The sequence below is a fragment of the Crocodylus porosus genome, unplaced genomic scaffold (genome assembly GCF_001723895.1).
Source record: "Crocodylus porosus isolate Cpor-Errol unplaced genomic scaffold, CroPor_comp1, whole genome shotgun sequence".
In the NCBI taxonomy this organism is placed as follows: domain Eukaryota; kingdom Metazoa; phylum Chordata; order Crocodylia; family Crocodylidae; genus Crocodylus; species Crocodylus porosus.
In genome coordinates, this window is record NW_017728950.1 from 12858223 (window position 1) to 12875093 (window position 16871).

The window sequence follows — 16871 nt, forward strand, 5'->3', positions numbered from 1 at the left end:
GTCTTTTTTTCAAATGTAAGTCTTTTCCCAATATTCTTCTTGGAATGTGAAACCCTAACCTTCATCGCCAGTTAAGGAGTTGATATATTCAAAAGTAAGAGTGATCCTCCCACTGCAATTTAAGGAACGCCAGCCTCAGACTTTCATAGGTTTGAAATGTTCACATATGCACACTTCCAAGTTCTGTCCTTGGAAAAGCAGCATGAGCATTGCTTGTTGACTTCAGTGGGAGTGACACCTTTATAAGACAACAGGGGCTGGCCTCCATGCAGCGCACTACATTTTTTCAATCCACTTCACATAAAAACCATAAATCCAAAGCTTCTCAAAGTGAAATACTGATGGCTACTTATTTTCACCAAATGTAGGCAAATGTTTGCATAGCACACTACATGAAAAATCTCGCGTCAGAGTGCAGCTTTTCTGTGTTAATTTACTTATCTTCCTCAACACTGGAAGAACCAGATATAAGGGGGAATGGGTACATAGCCAGGGGTACATGCCTATTAAGGCTTATGTTTCTATTGGTTTTTTTTTTTCACGTGGCTCCATTTAATACCAAAGTTGCTGATATACCTTGGAATGAAGTCACCTGTTCACTTCTAGAAAGTAGATTAAGACACCTGGTTTATTTTTAAAAGTTCAGCGAACAGGTATCAAACATCTGTTTTCCATTAATGTGCCTTGAAGATATTTTAAAAATAGCTGATTCAATTAGAGTTTTGTTACAATAATTTCCCCATCTCCATGGTAACTTCCCACTAATATTTACCTTAATGTCATTAAAATGGTTTAGATATAAACCTCTAGAACAAGGATTTTTGTTGTTGTTGGGGTTTTTTTATAATGGAAAGGTAAGTGATTTAACAATAGAAACACTAGTAACAAATAGGATTAATACAGCTAGGGAGGCATTATGTTATTAGTCCAATTTATACTTCTGAACCCATAAATGTTATATGTGCTCTGTATTGTTTGATTTGTATCCATAATGATAACCCTTCCTGAGCCCACAGAGAAGAATGGAGTAGACGTGTTACAAGAAAATGGAAGGAGATGATTTTGAGTCATGGTTCTTTTAAGACCTCAAAATAAAAATAAAATACCCCCCCCCTCCCCCCCCACACACACTCTCGGCTTCCAGCTGAAAAACGTAGTACATCTATAGCGGTGTTGCTTTTTGTTATGATTTTTGTATGTCATCGTTTCAGTCGAGACAATGGATGTCGAGAAAACATTTATCCCCTCTGAAAACAAGTCTTAGAGGAAATATTGACAAATGATATTTTAATTGGTTTGACCTCTAAAGTGATTAAATAATCATGAAACCTCTTCTGTTTAACAACTGCTTGTGGTACTTTATATTCTTGCCTCAGAGTGTAGCAGTTTCTAGCTAGTAACAGTGTGATTGATTTTTCCATATCAGATACAATGTTATGGTCTATTGTTTCCATAGCAAACATACAGCATCTGTCTTCAAACTCAGACTGCAGTCCTGCACTATCCAGTAATACTTTATGTGACCACATCCTTCCATTACAAGTATGAGTGGATTAATATTGATTTTTTCCTCTTGTCCAAGACTGTAGGTCCATCTTAACAGCAATAAATTACAAAGCTGAAACAGGAGGCTATGCTTGCTCCTCCTGGCTTCTCATGGCTGAGATTATTACTTTGTCTCGAAACCAATTTCTATTGTTTTTAACCCATTACTGGACTAAAAGCTCTGTTCAGGTTTAAACACTTGTTTGGAAGATGTGGCCAAAAACAATTCACAGTTTCCAGTAAACCCAGAGCCCTTGGTTCCAGTAAAAGCTCTTGACTTTTTCCAGGAGTTGGCAAGAGTAAACTCCTTTAGCTTGCATGCATCAATGTGGAAATAATGCAGGTTATGAGAAGCAAGTGATGAGGATTCCAAGATGTAAGAATCTGCTACTCATGTAGGATGATAGAGGGAGAAAATGCTACTGCTTTAGTACTTTAGATTCTGTCTGCTAAATGGATATATTTCCTTTTGCATATGATCAGTGCTATGAGAATAAATCACAGGAGTGCCTTTGTTCGGGGCTAACAGAAACTCTGATCCTTCTGTTTTTTCCAGAGATATCTAAGCCACTCCACCCCCTACACCTGTTTATGCCAACAGTCTTCTGATGGTGTGTGCTATGTGAAATACGAGTATTAAGTAAGGGATTTGCCAGGGATTTCTTAATAACTGAAACTCTTCTACATAATGTCTTGAATTAGCTAAAGATATACTTGTCAATCATGTTCTTTTACAGAGTGGTAACTGTAACCTGGTAGACTGTGTCTTATAATGAAATGCCTGCTAACGCTATAAATATAAACTTAAATTTATAAAACTATAAATGTCTCTAATAAAATGTGAACAACAGAGTTCAATATTTTATGCTAAATACAATTTTGTAAAAAGAAGTTACATGCTAAACAGATATAAGAAAGTAGGAATAGTGTTAGAAAAAGAGGGAGGTTTGTAAAAGTAACCAGTATTGGAATACTGTATTTTAATAATTTTAAAAACAAATAAAAAAAGGGGGTATCCACCAATTCTAAACTTTCCCCAAACCTCACCATGGTAGTTTATGAACTTTGCAAGACTGTCTTGATTTCTCTCTCTCCTCCTGTAAACTTCCTAAGATCTTTTTGACTAACTAATTCAGAGGGGCATAACCTTTCATAAACTCTGTAAATTAGTTAGTGCCACTCTGCATTGCCATCTGCCTGATCTGAGGTTAACATAACTACATCTGCTTGTAAGATCTGTATGTGAAGGACTGAAGTCAGTTAATTTTCAGGTTGTTTGTAAGTTTGCCTAGAAACACCAAATGCATCTGGCAATAAAACCACCCATCCTAGCTTTTAAACAAGCACTGAACCTCACCAACCTTGTCAGCAGAAGCAAACTTTGTGGCCCAAAGCACATTGAATGCATCCGGACCATGCTAGGACAAGAAATGTAAAACCTTCCAACACTCCCACAATAACTACATCCTGCAAGAAAACCATTACCTTTCCTGTATCTTACACCTGCATTTCCAGAAAGGTAATGTCTCATCCAGTGCACTAAATGCCCCAATGGAAAATGTGAAGGAGAAACCAAACAACAACTGCACACCAGAATGAGCACATACTGAAACTCTATCAAAGACAAAAATACCCAGTTACCTGTGGGTGCACACTTCTTATAGGACAACCACTCTCTCTCCAATCTCTCAGTTCCAGTCCTCAAAGGGAATTTACAAAACACCTTTTGTGGACAAGCCTATAAACTTCACTTCATAAATCTACTGGATACAAAAAAATTGTGGACTAAATATAGACATTGGATTTATAGCACATTATAACCCGCCTGCCATTTGATAACCCCCGGTAACCTCTCTACATTTTACCAGCTACATTCTAGTTTTACATTCCTCCTTCTCCCCCCCCCCCCCCCACCTACGTGTCTCACACTTATTTTCTCCCATTCCCTCTTATCCTCACTGCCATGCATTTGCATTTTCACAGACCTGCATTTTGTATATTGGTTTCTATTCCACCATGTAGAACATGTAACACCAGCAGAGTCTCTCTAAGTCTGAAGAAGGGTGTTTGTGCCTTAAAGCTTGCAAACAACAATTTTTCCAACTATTTAGTTGGTCTAATAAAACATATGACATTTACCCAAAGAACCTTGTCTGGGTATAAAATGAGTTGAGGGTTCTGCCTAATAGATCAGACACATGGCAGCAATCTGCAGTTAGGATCAACGTAGCAGATATTCCGCCCCACTGATCTCTGAATCCATTTGTATATGTTATCCTAGGTATACAGGGGAGATAAACTGTGGAAATGACCATGAAGGAAAAGGAGAACAAAACTGATTACTGGTTAATTTATGAGTACTAGTAAATTCAACTATGCAAGTCTGAAAAGCTAAAGGAATACTGCAAGTGAGCTTTTCCATTGTTGTGTTAGAAAAAATTGAACTCTTTTCTAAATGTGTTCCTTTTAGGTGAAACTGCTGTAGTTTGTACATTCCTAATATCTTTATGATTAAACTTGTAGAGAGAGGCAAATAAATCTCAAGAAATTAGTTCCTTTTCCTATTTACAATTTTTTTTCTTTACAAGAATCTATTTACAAGCATCTTTCTTATTTGCTTGCTATTTGTAATTGTTCAACTAGGCATTTGTGTGTGTATTGATCTGAACCTGTATTATGAATGATTTAATATTTAGGCTGTGTAATTAGCCACATAAGAAACCTGGTATTTTTTGTCACTAGATTTGATGGCCTAATCTCTGTAGTGGAACAGATATTTTAATTTTCTCAGGGTAGAGGGGGAAATGAACTCTATTCTACTCAAGGTCTTATACTTCACTCATTGTTATGACATATGAATGCCTCACTCTAATGTAATAATGTTAGTGGCTGATAAGCAGGACACAGGAATTTAAATTGGACTTTTAAAACGCTTTCATTTTCTCATTTCAATTAAGACAAACACCTTGAATTTAGAAATACATGTTAAATTCTGATTGAGGGAGGAAAAGAAACATTTAGTAAGTAATCAGGATTGGATCACTAAATGTACAAGGACTATTACCTGTAAACTGATCCAAGCATGGTCCCTAATGTTTGCTATGGGTTAATGTAGCAGTCTAAGCCAATGGCACTCGGGATTTTAGCCCTGTGGGCCAGATGAATGGCATTGGGCCAGTCTGTGAGATAGCATCAGGCTCCATGCTGCCCTGTGTGCCAGATCTGGTGCACAGGGCCAAAGCCCTCAAGGCTCCACATAGACCTGGGGGAGTTTTGTGGGCTGGATGACATGGTACTGGAAGATGGATCTGGCTTATGGGCCAGGTGTTGAGAATCCAAGGTTTAAGCTTTGCTTATTGTCTTTGCTTTTGAATAAGATTTTGTTTTGTTTTGTTCTGGTCTGTTTTCCTGCAAAATTATGTGTTCTTCAGTTTGGTTATACAATTGTTATTAAAGCTTATTTAAAAACATGGTATTATATGAGACCTATTTGAGAAGTGATTTGGCCATGATTAAAGTTTTATGAAAAGGTGATTAAATGATTAAATCACCTTTTATGAGCTTCTTACCCAATCAAAGCATAGAATTCATCAAGACTGGTTTGTATAATGTATATACTTGACCTTATTGAGGACAATGTGGAGACACATCACCCAGCATGAGCATGGAAAATGATAGCTAGCGTAATAATGCAGTGAAGCAATGTTTGTATACCACAAGCCTGCTTCCCCTCAACAAAAAGAGGGGGAAGGGTAGTTATTCTCCTCTCCCATTCCCTTGTTTCTATGTACCTGTGAATAAGCCAAGGAAAGAAGTCACCACAGTTGGTTCTGTGTTTTGTGTTGGCTTTTTTTCTTGACTGGGGCCTTGAACATATGGGAGTGACCCTATTTGGAACTCGAGATGGACCTCATAAAAATTTGAAACATACTATTCTGACACACAAAAAATGGATTAGCTCTTGCATTATTATTACCATAAAGTATTATCAACCCCTGAAACATATTTTTTTCATATTCAAAGACTTTTGATGGTTCACAGATTTTAAGGCTAGAATATGGCATTAAATTATATACTCTGGCCATTCATTTATGGCACAAGCCATATAATCCCTGTATAGAGCCTAGTTACTCGAAGATTTTTTAAAAACATTCTTCTTTTAAAAGAGGTAATTGCCAAAAAAAAATACTTTCTACCCCCTTCATGATATTTATGACATGGCCCTCGATCTTGAGTAGTATAGTGATTTCCTCTAACCTCTCTGAAACATGGGTGAAAACTTTGAAAGAGTAGCTGTGGTAATTGTTCCAGTATGAAACTGTAAAGCAGGCTATATTTAGTTTCAGGTACATAAGTCAAAACTTAACAAATGTTTGTCAAAAGATTTTGTAGAATACACAAACGTAAAACAATGAATGATTGAGTAAAAGCAAGAAAAGGACCTAAAAATATGCAATACAGTTAAGATTATGTTTTGCTGAAAGATGTGGAGAATGTTATTTTTAAGAGCCTCTGGAATGAGCTAATTAGAATCAGTTACTGAGCTGTGAAAAGGCAAAGCGGATTGGGTAAAGCTAACCCAGTGAATGACGCAGACCTCTGTCAGATTTTGGCTCTGAGTAATTATTGAACAATATAAGAGAGACATTTTCTGAGGCTGTAAAGGGTTACATAGTGAAGGGAATTATTAGGACTTCTGCTTCTTTTGTTCAGAAGTTGGGAAGTGTATCCTGAATGAAGTATAATAAGAGAATAGCAAGAAAAACAATATGCCATGCATATGATGCATGAACTATACCATGAGGAACTGGATTCTGTTCAAATAGTTCCTATGGAATGCTGCGCAAGTCACTTAAATAGAAACCTAGCCTATTCTACCTTCCAGTCCTACATACTTTTCTTACTAGGCTCCAATCTCAGTCTGTGTAGATTATACATTCCTGAATGTTGAGCATTTCCCCTACCTAGTAAAGGCCTTTCCCAAAAAAGTAAACATGGATGACCATATTCAACAGTGGATAAAATCTGCCATTACTGCCTTTGAGGCTAAGTATAGATGATCAAAAACCCTGATGCTGAATCAATTCAGTCTTTGTAGATTAGTCTAAACTGCAGAGATTAAGCTGAGAAACAACTGGACAGACATACACTTTTGATTAAGGAAGTGCAGCCACACACCTGCAGTGGCTCAGGCCAGAAGCTGGGGGCGGTGCTAGAGCATGGCTTTCTGATGCATACCCAGCATGGGCTTTGTGTTCACTTCTTCTTCCTGTTCCCCCCAAGGTCTCTGGGATTTGCAGTCCAGAATTACAATGACAGGACTCTGTAAGGTTGCTTATCACTTCCTCTCTCTAGTTCTAGGTGCCTCTGGGATTTTTAGTCCACAGTTGCAATCAGCGGTAAGTTTTTAGCAGGGCAGGACAGCACAACTTGGGGGAAGGTAGTTTAATTCCCCTTCCTAGCCCCAGATCTGGCTCAAGGTTTGCCTGGGGGGGCAGTCCCTCTCCTCCGCCCTCCCAACCCTCCTCTACTGGAGCAGATAGCCCAGCCCAGGGCTAGAAAGCATTCTGGGGAACTGTGATTTAACTTGAATCAGGAAGGGGTCTGGGACAGAAGTTTCATAAACCATTTTGACCCAAATCAGTTAATGATACTACATTCAACCAGGTTTATCTTAGAACAGTTTCAGCCATTTTGAAACTGGCTTGTGTGCACTGCGCTTCTCTTCTGTTACAGGTTTAAACCAGTTTCTGTTGACTTTAACCAGTTTATGTGTAACTTCTGTCTGTAGCCTGGATGTCTTCAAAATCTTGTCTTTGATCATGACATCAGGACTGAAACCAAACTTCTCATCTACCAGGCTGTAGCCATTCCTAATTGTTGTAGGGGTGTGAAATACATTAGAAACACCTGAAAGCTTTGGAATGTTATCATTAGTGATGTCTTTGAAAAAATCCTCCATATCAATTTGAAAAACAGAAGAACGAGTGCCAGAGTTCTGGCTCAAGCAAACACTATCAGCATTGAAGCCATATATATACAGCACCAGCTCCATTAGATAGGACATGTTATATGGATGCCTGACAACTGGTGCCCAAAACAGGTCCAGTACTCCCAAGATTACTGATGGTCACCACTCTAGAGGTGGGCAAAAGGAGAGGTTCAAGGATACCTTGAAAGCTAATCTGCGGCAATGTGATATTAACATCAATACCTGGGAGATTCAAGCACTGAATAATCTCCAATGGTGCTCCAATGTACAGCAAGGCATCTATCACTTGAAAAAAGTCTCATCACTATGAGGTGGATAGATGAGAGAGACAGAAGGGAAGAGTTGTGACCCAACATCACCATTATCTATTCCTTTCGTCTATTTGCCACATCTGCAGTCAAACGTGGATCTCAGATTTGCTTCTTCAGTTATCTCCCTATTTATCGGAAGACTGTCATCCTAGTATTGAGCAACTGCTGACAGTGAGGTTGCTTTGTATATGTTTTGTTTCTAATTTAATGTTGCCTCATTTTGTAAAGTGGCCAAAAAAAACTTCTTTAGTTTAAGCCAAAAGAGTATAAGTATCTGGTTGTTAACATGGGCATGAGCTGGCTGCCTGCTAGACATAAACAAAAAGGAACTCTACTTGCCTGGGAGGAGAGAATGTGTATATACTTGTGCTTCTAAAGGTATGGAAAAAGTTGTACTTTTCTTCTTGAGTTGGGGATATTGTAATCAGTACTTGAGGGACTGATCCAAATCTATAAAAGTAAATGGAAAGGCTGCTATTGATTTAATTGATGTATGGATTGGGCCTGTACTCAGCATGGAATAACAGAATTACTTGAACTGCAGGGGAAAAAAGCAAACTCTTAAGAAAAGTCTTCCTATGTAATCAAGAAAAAAACGGCATAGTACTACTTTGGAACATATTTAATTCTCAAGTTGCTCTTAAAGGAGACCGGCTGTTTGTTTCTATCTTCTGAGGAAGCTCAGGGCACAGTGGGTAAAATGTCAGCAATAAATAAGAGAAATGGGTGCTGTAAACTTTAACAAAAGACATCTGTCTTTAATAGTGACAATAGAAAGTGAGGAACATTTGTAAATGCAAAAATATTGCAGATAAGAAGTAGCTTTATGTTCAGTCATTTTACTACTTTATATAACTGCACACACAACAAGGTTTGCACTGGAAGAAAAATGTTCCATGCCATTCAGATACAAAGTGAAGTCTTAGCCCCAGTGAAGCCCAGAGCCCATAGTAAAATAGGGTGTATATAGTCAAAAAAGAACAACAAAAAAAAAAAAACGCACAAAAAACAGCTCAAGGATATAGAACTGATTACTTTTTTCATATTTCATTGCATTAAAATCCAGATATTTTTCTTTTCTTTTTTTTTTGATGCTGCCACAGAATTCCCACTTGGGTGCTGCAGTGTGTCACAGAAGTGACACACTTCTCCTTTCTGTGCCCAGGAGGACTTCTGTGATGAACGCATCACCCACTTATTTTCATTCTGTATATGAACATTCCTTTACAGCTCAGCTGGGCATTTATCAAAGGTGGAAAGCCTAGGAGTAGAAGTAGATGTGCACTTAGTGCCACTTTAAGGCTTCCTCTGCCTCATTTCCAGGATTTGGCACTATGGATGGGGGAGCAAATAGGGTGTTCATAAAACCACAGACTTGGTGCAGACTCGTCCCAAGACAGCCAGCCACAGAACTGAGGTCCAGCTTGCTGTGGTCCATAGGGGTGATGATGTTACTGGTATAAGGTTTTTTCAGACATGTCCATTTATTATGATGAACAGTCTTAATTTCACTGTTCAGGAGTGGAGTGTCACAGGTTGTAGCAGCAGTGAAATGGCTACTTTTCATAGGGTTCATTTTATTTTATTACCATTTAGTAAAACCTCTTGGTTTTGCCACTTTGCAAACTAATCCTTATGGGAACAGCTTGAGGTGAACACAAGTTTATAGTTGCAGTCCTACTGTGTGTATTTGGGGAGCTGTGCCAGTTGGAGTTTTCCTGAAAATTGCCAGCGTGATAAAGCCAATAAGACAAATTGCTCTAAAGTTATGAATGTCTCTTGTGCACACAGAGTAAATAGCCCAAAACATGGAAACACTCTCACCACACTAAGTAGACAGAAATAATAAAGGTAAAATTAGTATGCGTCTGTTATCTCAGCAACCAAATTAATTGCAAAGAACAGGCCTAAGATAATCACTTTCTATATTTGCATGTATTACAACTAAGTAGGGACAGAAAAAACTTCTTAATGGAACAATCAGACAGAACTTGTTTGCAACTGAGAATTATACAATGGCCTAAGAATAACTAAATCATCAAAAGGCATCCAAGCTAATCAGGTTGCCTGTTCACCACTAAGCAGTAGCCATTGCCCTTCAAGAATCATTTAGTTTAAAGAGGTTTTCTGGAGATGCCTAATTTAAACACATTTTCCAAATAGGCTCCAGTAAAAATTGGTTTCTGGAATAAAGACCCCAAATTTTATGTTTTTGCAATGTGGCATGTGTTGGCTTAGAAATGGTATTTAAAGGTATGATTTTTTGGGAATAGATAGGTATAGATATATGAATTAAAAGGGTTTAAGATGGGCAGCAGGGGTTAACTGATTTCTAAGGAGCTTGGGTCTTGTATACAAAGTTTCACCCAGCCTTGGAAGCAGACAGGCTGTCTAACACAACTAGGACACATAGCCTAGAAAACAGCCTGGGAATCAAGGAAGTATCTACAATACTGTCCCATAACATGAAATAAGTGACGTCAGCTACAAGGCCCCAGAGCACCAGGGGGGCTAAGTCCTGGTTTTGGGGGAACAGACCAAATTAGGAGAAGGCCCGGAAGACTATGTGGATGTGTGACCACAGAGAGACAACCAACCAGAGACAGCCATGGATGAAGAGTTGTTAGGAGTCATCAAGAGGGAAGGAGAATACAGAAGCAGAGACTTGAGAGTAGCTAGGGGTCCATCTTTGTCTTCCTTTCTGTCCCTCCCTGTCCCCCACTTGGGTTCCTCCTTATCCCTGAGAGGGGTCCCCATCCCTGTCTTGATTCCCATTTCTGGGACAGGTCCCTGAAGCCACCATGGACTGAGGGCATACAACCAGCCTGTCACATGCATCCCACTGGAAGGGGTCTTTGGGCCTTGGCATCCCACCTCCAGACTGCTGGCATCTGACACCTAAGAGAACGAGTCTCAGAGTGAAGACTGCATCCTGACTTTGTCTGTGAAAACAGCCCTAGGATTTGGTAGATATATAGAATTGTTTGATTGTTTGTATTTATGATGGTACCACTTATGTTGGAGCTCTAGCCCCTTCTGTTTGTGATTGCCCAGTCTTGGGCCCCCTGTGTTGTAGTCTGACTCTTGCCTGCCACGTCTTAATTATTTTCTGATGTTATTAGTCAGGAGTCGTTACTTATTTTCTACTGCAGTCAGACCCTGGCAATCTACGTGGGGATTTACTTGGGTCACGACCTCTCCTGTGGCTCATCTAGACACCACCCAAAATTTATGTCATCGATTGAATCACAATCTTATTTGGGTTAAACTATTTTCTTTATTTTTTCTGGGATTTATTTTTACATCTAGAACCAACCCACAATTAGACAGACTGGTTATTTAACCCCGGTCAGGTAAATCTTAATTTTAACTTTGAACACATTCAGCTGGTTCCACTCTCATGTAATATATAGTTTAGGATAATTGTAACATAACAGTTCAAACTAAACAAGGATTTTATACTTTTTCCCCACCATTTTTGTCTTTATTGTATAGGTTGCTGTGTGTCTGGGTGAGATATTATCTCACCAGATCTCTCTGTGCACTCCTGCTTCTTTAAGGGTGATGGAGTAGCTATCACTCGGGCTCTTTCTCTCATTAAACTCTCTAGAGCCCAATTGGATCCACTAGATATCCAAACACAATAAAAGAAAACAAAAAACCCAGCTTTCACTATCACTTGAAAGGCAGCCGTTCTACTCTCTTCACCACTGTTTCAGCTGACATTTTTTCACTATTTGGAGTTTAAAAAAAATTTTTTTTTGAAGACGAACTCTCTTTGCCGGTGACTCCCAGCTTAACAAGATTCGGTCAAGCTCTCTCCTCCAGTCAGAACCGGTCCTCAGGTTTCTCTCTTCCACAACAGCCTTCTCAGGATTTCCTCTGCTGAGATGTCTCTCTCTCCAGACTCTTGTGGTGTGCCGTCCCTCCCCTCCTGGGGCTGCTCTATCTTCATGGAACAGCTACTCTGGAAGTGGCACTTTCCCTCCATCTTCTCTTCTCCCCTCTGCACGGTCTTGCTCCCTGCGGTAAGTATCTGATTTATAGCCAGTTCCTCTTCACAGTATTGCTTCTTTTCAGTTATCACTGTTTATCAATAAATTTGCCTATTATTGAATGGAAAGGTCGTGGTTGGTCTGAGGGTGGGTCCCCCTACCCCAAACAAGGTATCTGGATCCTAAATCCAGAGCCAAAAGCATATATTGGAACATGTTGAATCATCTACATATGCAATATTAAGTAGAAAATCAGGGAAATATTTTCAGTATGTTAACTGAAGAGAAAGTTGCCTTTTCTGACAGCAAAAAGATTTTCTTCATACATGGAAAGGAAATGATATGTATTTCAATTTTAATTTCAGCCATTTGCTTCCAAATACTCATCCTTACCAGACAAGTCAGAGAGACAGTATTGACTTCTTTCTGGGATTCAATCATAATTTTAAACAGTTGAAAGAATTATACTAGAATCTTTTCCCTCTATTGTAGTCATTAGGGCATAGTTCTTGGCTCAAGTTTAGTGAAAATTTCAGTTGTTATCATTGGCAGATGGATTTTCTTGACTGTTGACTGCATTTGAGGCCCAGTGCTTATAGTGCAAAGGTTGTGTGCAAATTTGTTATGCTTCCTGGTTAACTCAACAAAATAAATGAATCTGATGAAATTCTCATGAAGTGTTTATTTTTTAGGGTTTCTCTAATATACAATAAATTGTAATTTATGAGGCGTAATTGAAGAAAATTCTAGAGGAAGTTGTGTATAAGATTAGGAGATTATTAAATCAACTTTATTGTGTTTTCAAACTTAAAAATGCTTTACAGCTGTAATAAATTGTTTGAGAGTGCTATCAAGCCATAAATTTTAATAATTTAATAAACATTCTGCTGTAAAGTTGGGCATGTGGCCAAAACCCAGACCTGTTTGTGTATAGTGTATTGTAACAGTAATGCACTGTTTTTAGTTTACCTGGCTAATGCAAGAATGAACTGTTCTCATGTATAATACGTGGTGATCTACCATTAATTTTAATGAACTGCAACTAGGAACTCATGGAAGTCAGAAAGGTATCTCAAGTCTCCCTCCTCCTTCCCCATCTTTGCAGGTGGTTAGATACTGCTAAGTGTAGAGGGGAGTGCTGCTTATAACCTCTCCCCAACATGCTGATTTTTTAGGCTATTTACCTAAAAAGAGACCCATAAGATAGGAAGGAGGAAGGCCATTGTTTTCCTTCTCAACTTGTACAGAAGTGTACAAATGCAGATTTTTCAAAGCTTAGGTAATGGATTTTGTGCCTCAGAAATGAAAGGAGGTAGAGAGAAGAGAAAGAGCAACTGTTCCAGATGTTTCCAATGTTTCCTTTGATATGTTCTGACTATCCTTTTGAGTGGTGCTTAGTTTTGTTCAAGTGTAGCATCATTTATGTTTTATTTTTTTACATGTACTCTGTTAGTGGACTATATCCAGCCATTACTGAGGAGTAGATTTGATGATTTAATATATCTTTTTATCACTAGCTACTAGCTATAATGTGCAGTGTTATATGCATATACTGTAATAAAATGGTATATATGAAGTTATATATTATTTTCACTGGTTATTTTTGTTTTAGTATGATGTTTAGATAAAATTAGAAATCTGCTGTCTGAAAAACGAAGTGAATAGTATTTTTAATTAAAACAATTTCCTTTGACTCCCTTATGCCAAAAAAGAAAATAAACACTGTTTGATGAGCTCTAGTCTGTTAGTCCAAATTCTACTCTTCGCAGTAGTTACTATGGATTTGCCCCAGTGTAACTGAGGCCAGGTACAGAAGTTACACTTATTGCATGGTAGGGGCATGGAAAGCACTCTACAGCCATAACTAAACAGAGTGTCAGGGCACATAAAAAATGGCAGATCTATCTCTAAGATCATTCTGGATGGACATGGTATCAGACTTCACCACTGTAGGTTAGAGCACTGTAATGAACACCTGTACCAGATACCATTGTGACTCATGGTTGGTTGCATTTTGCTGGCATCCCGTGTCAGACTGCAGCACCCCACTCACCTGCACATGTGGGGCAGTGGGGCCTAGGCTAGAGCTTGTCTTCTTTGCCCAAGTGCTGGGCCAGCCCCACCCCTGGACTATCACTGACCCATGATGGAAAAGCCCTTGTCGCTAACCCCTCCCCTCACTTGTTCCCTCCAGCCAGGTATGAGCTACTCGTATTAGTGCTGGACATTTGTAAAGACTGTAGTTTTCAATGAAATACTGTGCTGTTTGTTGGACACCACATTCACACCAGGGGGCTGTCCATGATGTTTGCCTTGTGAAGTGTTGCTTTGAAGCATCCATATCCAGATCTGTTCAGCTTGACACATGCTTCTCTGTCGAGGTTGTGCCCAGTGGGGGACTCACTTGGTGTTGGTATAAAATGTTGTAGGAATAGATTTAAGACCAGATAAGTCAGAATGATCTTTTTATTTCCATTATCCTACCCCTTATCTAAATTTAGTGCAACACACAGGGCTACATTACCCAAACTGCCAGGTTCTCCATAGGCCCAGAAACCTGGCGGCAGGTTAGGGTCTGCCTTCTTCATCATACTTGGTCTAATGTCCTGTGCAGGCAGTACATCTGTGTGTAAGTTGTGCAGCCTATTATAAGTCTCTGTGCACTGTTAAGTACATACAGGAGCACAGTATTCTGCTGGAGCATATACCATTGCAAGTGTGGTGGTTCTGAGCACTTTGAAGTTGGCACCCCATGTTGTGCTGGCTAAATGTCTTAATACAGCTAGCTGTGTAGAGACTTTACAGCTGACCTTCTGAATGTGATGTTTATAGGTGAGGGAATGGTCTAATGTGACTCCTTGGTAGCTTGCGGTATATACATGGGGAAGGATGTGGCTGTCTACTCTGATATTCAGTGTCCTTTTGGCTTGATGGCTGTCCACATGAAAGACTGATGATACTGATTTATTGATGCTCCCCACTGACCCACTGCCTTTCAAACACCTCCCCCCCACCAATCCTCACACCACTGGCCTAGAGCAAAACTGAGGTGCCAATTTCAGTACTCTTTTTGGGGACTTATCAGATGGCATTACATTGAATGAGACCATAAATCTGGTTAATTGACAACAGGTCACCCCCTTCCTCAGGGTTGTGTAGCTGTCCTGAGAGAGGATAGAGCCACTTAATGCAAACCTCATTAAGCAAATCACTTAATGCAAACCAGAACTGAAACAAACACCGAAAGGGACTGAAAACATTTTCCAAGCCCCACAGCTGAGGTATAATCAACAGCTGCAACAATGGGAATGGGAAAAATTCCCCTTAGCAAAACCCTGCACTCCCTCTCTATTGTCCCAAAGAACCAAATATGGATCATCCCTCCAGGCCTGGATGTTTGGGTTCCCAGCCATCCCAGCTCCCACAGGGAGATGTAACCCAGGTATCTTGGTTTCTTGGCTAGGGGAAAGGATCTGGACAGGAGACTCACCAGAGGTCTTGAGGAATCTCCCTCGTCTGCAGACTCTGCATTTGTGCGTGGGAGGCCTGTTGTAAAACCCAATATGCTGGATATGGGATGGTCAATCGGACACCTGGAGAGCACTGGAGACATATTTGTAGAGAGTACTGATGAAATGAGGACCAAATGGGACCCTCAGTGTCCAGGGTGGGAATGAACAGATTAGCACCTGCTTGCATGCACACTGCCTCACCATTTGAATAAGCCATCCAGGCCTAGGAATGTGCTACAAAGGTCCAAGAATGAGGTCTACAGATGGCCAGCTGCTTTCTGAGGGAGGCCACCTAAGTTGCTGCAGAGCAGACAGCAGAGCCGAGCCGAGCAGACTGCAGGGCCCCACCCCCATCCCGCACGCCCTGGATGTGAAGAAGCCACCACTGCCATCGGTGGTGGTGCTGGCAGTGGGGGGGAGGGGGAGGCTATGAGCGGCCAGACATGAAGCCGCTGGTGGTGCAGAGTCGTTATGGTCACTCTGCCTGGCTCTGCAGGGCCCCTCAAAGTGCAGGGCCTGGGGTGGTCGCCCTGATTTGTCCTCCCCACCCCGAGGGACAGCCTTGGTGGAGAGAGTTGTGGCACCAAGATAAAGAGTTTATGTACAGGGTCAAAGACTGCTTGAAATCCAGATATGACACTCCTGAGTGGCATCAGCACCACCTGATATGGAGACACTGTAGCCCTCTCAGGTAGGAGTGGTGAGACAGGCTGTTGCACAGTTCCCCATGACATGACAAGCCTGAGACTCTTCTTTGGGGCAACAGGACTGTGCATTGATTGGGACATGCTGGTGGGGAAGGAGTCCTAGAACAGGAGATGTGGCACATGGGAGATGCTGACCCATGGTCCAAAGAGCCAGGAAGGGGTCTGGTGGGGCCTACTGAAGGGAGCAGCAGTGGGAGAGCAAGGGACCAGGGTGTCTGAGACCCAATGTCAGGGCTGGCAATGATTCCGCTTGCCTTCCCAGACCAATGTACTACCCCTGGCTTCTGGCAGTTGCCAGCATAGGTGCCGAGCCTCGAAGAGTTTCCAGGCCAGTCCCGGAAGAGCATGGGAGCACTCAGAATGGGGGCAGGGTCCACCAGCCTGCCAGGCCAGGCCACTCCAGGCCTGGCTTCCACTTCAGGGAAACAGCGCAGCCTCTGCAAGGATAAGCAGCTCCTTGGGCTCAGGTCCAAGTTCCAGAACAGGCAAAGAAAACAATTTTCTTTATTATGTACAAAAAATGTTTGGCAGCTGCAACATTTAATTAAACTGAGGGGCATCAGTTTTGTGCATGGCATTCTCCCTGCCACTCAAAGGTTTTGTGCTTGTTAAGTTATGCCCCCATGACTTCCCACGCCCTTTCCCCTCCCCCTCAATGGCATAGGCACCTGGTGCAGCTAAGGTCTTTCCCCACTCTCTTAGTGTTAACTGAGATCCATGGCCCAATGCCAGGGAGGTTGCACTTGAAGCTCTCTAGCCCCACTCATTCAGGGAGGGCTCCTGGTACACACATGTGAGGAGCTACTCTC